The sequence below is a fragment of the Myodes glareolus genome, chromosome 3, assembly GCF_982192425.1.
Source record: "Myodes glareolus chromosome 3, mMyoGla1.1, whole genome shotgun sequence".
Lineage (NCBI taxonomy): Eukaryota > Metazoa > Chordata > Mammalia > Rodentia > Cricetidae > Myodes > Myodes glareolus.
The window spans coordinates 115,478,752-115,487,288 of NC_142028.1; the positions used below are offsets into that span (position 1 = coordinate 115,478,752).

Here is an 8,537-nt window from a genome sequence, read left to right on the forward strand (position 1 = left end):
AATTATTTTCCCCATGGAAGAGCAAAGCAATTACTTATCCAACACCAAGTGGTCAGTTCTGAAATTATATACATCCAGGAAGATTGTAAAGACTGAGAAGGTTGTATATATGTATTTGAGAAAGAGCAATGAGGGGTTCATGGAAGATTCTGGAATCAAGAAGGGAGAAAAAAGTGATATGCAATTGTATTTTCATTTCAAAAAATAAATTTTAAAGAAATTCTGTTAACCATTTAGGAATATTTAAGCAGACAAATTTCGAAATATTTTTAAAAATTTTTAAATGTCTAAGTATAAAATGATTTAAGAATCATGCTAGAAAAGAATGAGATCTAGTAGCAACATCTTCAGAGGAATTTTGAATTCAATTACTTGGTATACTCAGTTTTTGTTGCAGTCTGCTTTGTGCCATTCAAGTTTTTAAATTTAATTACTTTTTAAAGTTCATACACGGACACTGCATCTTCATCATTTCTACTCCTCACTCCCCAGATCTAACTACTTCAGTATCCTTCCCCTCTCTCCCAAACTCATGATTGTTCTACATACATACATATTACACACACACATATACACACACACACACACACACACACACATATATATATATATATATATATATATATATATATATATATATATATAAAATCTGTTAAATGTCCTTACCATTTCTCACATGTACATGTGACCAAGACTGAATAATTAATCCTAAACAACCTGTTGTGGGTCTCCCCAGGAGGTGGTACTGATTCTCTCTCTTTCATCAGTTGCTATCCACATTTAGGTCCTCATACAGTGGTAAGAATATACAGCATTTCCTGTGTCCACGCTGGCTTATTAACTAAAGTTGTCATTAAGCTAGTCTTGTTCAGGCAGACGTATTGTAGAGAGTTAGTGGATGCATCTTCCCTGTCTTGTCTAGGGTACACCATCTAGCAACATGCATACTGGGCAAATGGCTCTGACAGTCTTTCTCCTCTCCCATCACTTCTACCTTCTCCTAAGATACAGGGGTGGTGATGCAGATGTGTCAGTAGGAACTGGGAATTTTGCAGGCTCTTATTCCCCATATATTCTCATCACGCGTGTATTTCTGTATTGCTTTCTATTTGAGTAACAAAGAAGCTTCTTCAACTAAGGGTTGAAGTTTTGTAAGGGTTAGAAATTATTATGGTTTAGGAAAACATTAGAACTAAGTTTCCTTCCGAGGTTTTTGACCTCCCTAGACATGGGTAATAGTCTCAGTTTGTAGTTTTGAAAGGAATTACATTCGATTCAATGGGTGTTACATAGTTATCCAATTAGATAACTATATAATCAGTTACCCCAGATAAAAGTGACACTATTTTACCACTGAGAATATTTTGTCCATCCAGTCATTGTTGGAGTTTGTAGGCCTTATAGCTAGGGAATTTCAACCACTGCTTCTTTCCCTTGGAAGCATATTTAACAGCCTCTGACAGAATGTGAGTCCGACCCCAGGGAGAAGGCTTGCAGCTCAGCTCCAGCTTGATTACTCTAAGTTCTATACCCAAAACACGCGGTTTATTGAGCAATAGGGTCTAACCTTCAAGTTCTGAAAGTCAATGACAATAGTGCATATCACTTTGGTTGTCTATTGTATTCTTTTAACCAACTAATTAACTAAGAGAGGAAGCGGTGTGGAAATGTTACACAAGTAAAAAAACATAATACTGGTTACATATTCTTATGAGTCCAGGGCAAGATGTGGAACCTCTCACTCATAAATCATTTTACATTTCAAAATAGTCTAAACCAAACTGTGCTCTGTTGGCTACTAGTCATGTATCCAGGTCTCTACATGGTAGAAAGTGTGGGATTGAAGTATGGAACGCTGAGAACCTTCAACTGGAAGTGGAATTATTGTGGCTCTTATAAGATGACTAAACCTTTTGATATGCATGGTCAAGCTCTGGGCCAAGTGTTTCCAGGTTCTTAGCCTCTTATTCAAGGAATTGAATATAAGGTCCACATTGATCTTATATTCCAAGGAAAGTTTATTCAAGATCAAAGTTATAGGGAAATTAAGAAAGAAAGATGATCTTAAGAATGACAATAGTCACAATACCATAAGAACAACAGTGCACAAGGGTTCTGATATTGCTCGGAGCATATTCTTCTGCTGTTCAAGAGAAGAAGGAGTTTGTTTATTAATTTGGATGGTTTTCTATTCTATCTGACAGTTCTAAAACTATATAACCTGTTTTATGCTATGCAAGTTCCTTTCTTTCTTTTTCTTCCTTCCTTTCTTTCCTTCTTCTCTTCCTTCCTTCCTTCCTTTCATCCATTTTTTTGTTGGTTCTTTCTTTCTTTCTTTCTTTCTGCAGATCATTTTATTTAACACATCTGATTTTAATAATATAAATTCTGTAATGGTTTGAATAAGATAGCACCCATATTCTTAGACATTTAAATACTTGGTCTCCAGTTGGTGTGCTATTTGAGTAGGTTTTGGAAGGGTGTCCTTGCTTGAGTTAAGTATGTCTCTAAAGTTGGGCTTTGAAGCTTCAAAAACCTTGCTCCCTTCCAAGTTTGCTCTCTCTTCTTCCTCGTTGTGGTTGAAGATGTGAGCCCACAAGTCTGAGTTACCACCTACCAGTTCTAGCCACAACACTTACTGCTTCTGCTCACACTTCCTTAATGTGATGATGATGAATTCTTATCAGTTTGAAGCCACATGCCCCAAATAAACCCTTAATTTACAAGTTGCCTTGGTCATGGTGGAGAAAAAGCAACTAAGAGAAAAGTCTGATTATACACACACATACGACTGTAAATTGGTGATTATCTCTAAAATTTCATTTAGAGGACATTTTGTCTTATTGTTAATGAATCCAAACTAGTTCAGGATGGCATATAGTACCCTGATATATTGGGAATAGGATTAAATAGATTCTGTGTGTGTCTGTCAGTCAGTAAGAGAAGGGTATATTTATTCAATTGTTTAGAGTAGGTGTTGGGATAGTTCGATGTGGATAGAAGTTTGAGACTGCTAAGAGTTTGCTGCATGCAGGGTGTATATGGGTGCATAATACATGCAGGTAAAAGTCTTGGGATGCTGTGTGCACTGTTAGAATAGAAGTGCGTGCATAGTATAGATCAAGTGTAATCCCAGGTTATTAACATCTTCCTATACTTTCCTGCTTCAGTTTGGTAAGGAGGAAAAAACATACTAAGCTAGAAAAAGGTCTTAAGAAAATAAGATAAGAGCTTTATGAAAACATACTTTCAGTCTGTTTGAAGAATGGCAACTTTGTGGCTATGGTAGAGATATGAGTGCAGCGATGTTGAAGCTGTAGGGATCAGGGAATTATTGAAAAGAAACAATGAAAGAAAAAAGTGAATGATCATTTAGAGTTAATCTACTACCTGAGATTTTGAGTATTTAATGTCTCTTATCTTCAATAATTTTCATCTGAAAATTAGGATGTTCTGCTTTGGTCTCTACTACCAATTATCTATGAGACTTTAAGTAAATCACTTTCTCTTTTTGAACTTGAGAATCTAATATATAAACAAAAGATTAGGATGTTCCTTGTATGCCTGAGGATAGCAATACGCTCACAACACACCTAAATTCCAGCACTTAATTTTCATTGCTGTCATGGATGGTGCAGATGTTTGGTCACATGCATGAAAAACGTGGTAAGAATATTTTGTATGCTGTAGTGTATGTTCATGTGTTTACGATGTTATCTAACCAATTTGTTACAACTTGAAGTATGCAGTTAAGTGCCTCCGTCTTCAGGGCTGTAGAATGCAGGTACCAATAATTTTTGACTTGCAGGTTTTGACACACAGACAGTTTTTGCTTAAAAAAAAAAAACACATAAAAGATCATTTTTCTGGAGCCCAGTGAGTGACCATAACCTGGGACTTAGAGTTAGATTACCCTAAATTTCATGTTTCAAATGTGGAAGCAGTGTGTGGCAACTTTTATTGTGACAGAACAAAGAAAATCAAAAATTGAGACTTTTTTTCAAATGCACTGCTGGAAATATCAGGTAGGGGGATTGCATCAAAGTGGCAAATTACTGCTACAGGCATCAGCTGCTCTCTGATGACTCAGATTTTGATTCGTGAAAACTAGGGTTTTGTTAAGTTAATGGATTTCAAAAGGTTTTATCTGTCAGTCACGGAGTCACAGTCATGGGATGGTACATATGACACAGAGGTTTTCAGGGGTGAAGGGGAGTCCACGGTAAATTACAGTTAGGCTCTGAACCTATAGAGCAACCATCCTTTCCACAGCGACTGAAGCTCTAACCACAGTACTCCGCCTTTAGGAAACTTCAGTAGAGGCTCTGGTTCTTCCTGGGACCTTTTGTTAACAGTAACCAGTATGAAGACTAATGTTTAAGATATATGTAAAATCTTTCACAAATGTCAGGCACAGGAATTACTTTCTTTGTTCTTACTCAGACAAATCATAAACTAAGCCCACGAAGGTAGGAGTTTGTGTGAGGTTTTTTTTTTTTTCACTATCATCTTCCCACACCATACAACTCAGTTGTCTAAGTAGAGGCTCAGTGTACTTGCTGAATTTGTGAATGGGCCACTGTGCAGTATTTCATAGACTAGTACTTGGAATAGAAATATAAACAATAAAAAGCCAGACCTGGCTCTTATGGGGGTTGTCCATTTAAACACACTGTAAAGGTCAGGTGGAATAGTAGTAAGCACATTTTCCTTCCCTTTTTCCACCTCTTCCATTGTTCTCCATTTTTTCTTTTGGAAACAGATTGATATTAAATTTTAAGAAATAATATCTTCTTTTCTCATAAATATAAATTTTCAGAAATGATTAGTCATAAATATCTGTTGTAGTTTGAATGTAATTAACCACGATAATCTCATAAGGAGTGACACTATTAGGAGGTGTGGCCTTGTTGGAGTAGGTGTACTCATGTTGGAGGAAGTGTGTCACAATGGGGGTGGATTTTGAGTTCTCTCTTGTTGCAGATTTTCACAGTGGGACAGTCAGGCAACTTCCTGCTAACAGAAAGATGTAGGACTCTCAGCTATTGGTCCAGCACCATGTCTGCCTACATGCAGCCATGCTCCCCACCATGATGATAACGACTAACCTCTGAAAATGTAAGCAAATCACCCCAATTAAATGCTTTACTTTAAAAATGTTGCTGTAGGGGTCTGAGAAGAGCGGGAGGAGGTGGCAGCCTCGGGAAGATGCTGCTCTTTGGCGTAAATTGCAATCAATTAGGGATCGTTTCTCAGACTTGAGTTAAAAGTGAGAGTTCAGATAAGTGAGGCCCACTTCGCTGCTTTGAACTCCTCAGAAGGGGAGAATGGATTTATCAGGAGTGAAAAAGAAGAGCTTGCTAGGAGTCAAAGAAAATAATAAAAAGTCCAGCACTAGGGCTCCTTCTCCTACCAAACGCAAGGACCGCTCTGACGAGAAGTCCAAGGATTGCTCTAAAGATAAAGGGGCCACTAAAGAGTCGAGTGAGAAGGATCGTGGCAGGGATAAGACTCGGAAGAGACGCAGTGCTTCAAGTGGAAGCAGCAGCACCAGGTCTCGATCCAGTTCAACTTCCAGCTCGGGCTCCAGCACCAGCACAGGTTCAAGCAGTGGCTCTAGCTCCTCCTCTGCGTCCAGCCGCTCTGGGAGCTCCAGCACATCCCGGGGCTCCAGCTCTAGCAGCTCCTCCGGCTCCCCCAGCCCTTCCCGGCGCAGGCATGACAACAGGCGGCGATCCCGCTCCAAATCCAAACCACCTAAAAGAGATGAAAAAGAGAGGAAAAGGCGGAGCCCTTCACCTAAGCCCACCAAAGTGCACATTGGGAGGCTCACCAGGAATGTGACCAAGGATCATATCATGGAAATATTTTCTACTTATGGGAAAATTAAAATGATTGACATGCCTGTAGAAAGGATTCATCCTCATCTATCCAAAGGCTACGCATATGTAGAGTTTGAGAATCCAGATGAAGCGGAGAAGGCGCTGAAACACATGGATGGAGGACAAATTGATGGCCAAGAGATCACTGCTACTGCTGTGTTGGCACCCTGGCCTCGGTCACCCCCACGGCGATTCAGCCCACCCAGGAGAATGCTTCCACCGCCTCCCATGTGGCACAGGTCACCCCCGCTGAGGAGGAGGTCTCGCTCTCCAAGGAGCAGGTCCCCTGTGCATAGGAGGTCTCGATCTCCCGGCCGCCGCCGCCATAGAAGCCGCTCCAGCTCTAACTCCTCCCGATAAGCAGGGACATTGATTCATACCTCTGTAACTTATATTCCCTCAACTCAGTTTTGTCCTTTCTTTAGCCAACGAGGGTCTGTAGGGAAGGATCCCTTAATGGGGTGGGCTTTGAAGACAGCAGTTGAGATATTTCCTCTGCAGGATTCTGGCTGCAGAGGTACTGTTGATTCAGGACTGTGCCCATAAAGGTGCCCTGTAGTTTTCTGGCTAGAAAGTTCACCCTTCCCATTCTTGAGAGTCTGGTTTATAGCAGTGCCAGGTGGGACGAGCAAGCCTCCATATTGCAACACACCATTTTCCACAGATGACCTAGGACCTGGGCAACCTGGCCGTACCCTTGCTGTTGCTGTACCACATCTGCGGAAAGGGGACCAAGCTGCTGTGCTGTTAGGCCTGACCATCTCCCCTTTGGAGTCCTCGTCAACTTCGAGGGTTAAACACCTTTATCTTTCCCTGCCCCGAGGTCTCTGTTATTCTCTGAAATTGGTGAGCCAGTTCTACAGGGTCCTCAAGGAACCTGCCACCACACTCATTGTCACCTGCCATTCACGGGGATGTTGCAGGTTAACCTTGGCAGTGAATACATTGCCTCTTTTTGCTTTTATTGTACAGTCAGTACTATAAATTTTGTTTTGAGTTTTATGACTTTGTAGTATTTTAGATAAGGTCGTTTGTACTTGTGTAGAGTGAGAGGACTGTTGAATAAACCTTGGACTAGATGCAAACTGAAAAAAAAAAATGTTGCTGTAGTCAGGGTGTCTCTTCACTTCAGCAGAAACCCTAGCTAAAGAAATATCTTTTAAAATTGAAAATTTCATGAGTTTTCAAATACAGTAAACAGGCAGAGAGCTCTGAACTGAAAGGGTCTCGTCTCACCAGGTAATGGAAACCAACTTGGTTAATTTTATCGGTAACTGGCAGTAGAAAGTGGGATTTGGACTTGTGAAAAAAAATTTCTCTTTCACTGTCTACGTACCCTTGTTCATCTTGGGAAATAAAAGAAATGACAGTTTTGTTGGAGATTCTTTATCAGGGATTGGAAAAGGCAATTAGGACACACAAACAAAAACAAAACGCAAACAAAAAATCCCAGCTGTGTCTCCATTTTCCCTGATGCTCTCTTCTCAGACATTACCAGGGGAACATGAGAACATGGATTGAGAAGACTATAGGAAAGTTTAAGAAATACAGGTTTAGATTTGCATTTCTCTGATGGCTGAGGATGTTGATCATTTCTTTCAGTATCTTTTAGGCATTTTAGATTCATCTGTTGAGAGTTCTCTGTTTAGGTCTACACCCATTTTTTTTATTTGAATTACTTATTCATTTGATGATCAATTTCTTGAATTATATTTTGTAGATCAGTTTTCTGTCTGAGGTGAGGTTGTCAGTTTCAGGAGGTTCCATTTATTAATTATTGCTCTCAGGGTCTATGTTACTGGGGTTATATTTAAGAGGTTGTTTCCTTGCCAGTGTGTTCAAGTGTACTTCCCACTTTATCTTCTATGAGGTTCAGTGTGGCTGGCTTTATGTTGATCTTTGATCCATTTGGATTTGAGTTTTGTGCATGCTGATAGATATAGATTTATTTTCATTCTTCTACATGTTGATATTCAGTTACACTAGCACTATTTGTTGAATTTACTTTCTTTTTTCCACTTTGTATTTTTTGCTTCTTTTTCAAAAATCAGGTGTTTGAAAAATGGGGACTGATATGTAGGTATTCAACTCGGTTCCATTGGCCCTCCTGTCTGTTTTTTGCCAATACCAGGGTGTTTTCATTACTATATCTCTGTAGTATAGTTTGAAGTCAGGGATTGTGACGCCTCCCGAAGTTCCTTTATTATACAGGATTGTTTTGACTATCCTGGGTTTTTTGCTTTTCCATATGAAGTTGAGTATTGTTTTTTCTAGTTCTGTGAAGAATTATGCTGGGAACTCTGAAATTCCATCTTACTCCTGTCAGAATGGCCAATATCAAAAACACTGATGACAAATTATGCTGGAAAAGATGTAGGATGAAGGGAACGCTCCTGCATTGCTGGTGGGAGTGCAAATTGGTACAGCCGCTTTGGAAATCAGTATAACAATTTCTCAGAAAATTAGAAAACAACCTACCTCAACTCAAGACCTTACAATACCACTTTTAGGTATTTACCAAAAGATTGTTACATCATATCACAGAACATCTGTTCAGCATTATTTGTCAAAACCAGAACCTGGAAACAACCTAAATGCCCCTCAACAGAATAGGGATAAAGACGATGTGGTACATTTACACAATAGAGCACTACA

At 39.5% G+C, this 8,537-nt stretch overlaps 1 pseudogene; it reads left to right on the forward strand.

Annotated features, from left to right (window-relative positions):
- The first annotated feature begins 5,215 nt into the window (after nt 1–5,215).
- On the forward strand, nt 5,216–6,242 carry LOC148122787 (RNA-binding protein with serine-rich domain 1 pseudogene; annotated as a pseudogene).
- The last annotated feature ends 2,295 nt before the right edge of the window (nt 6,243–8,537 follow it).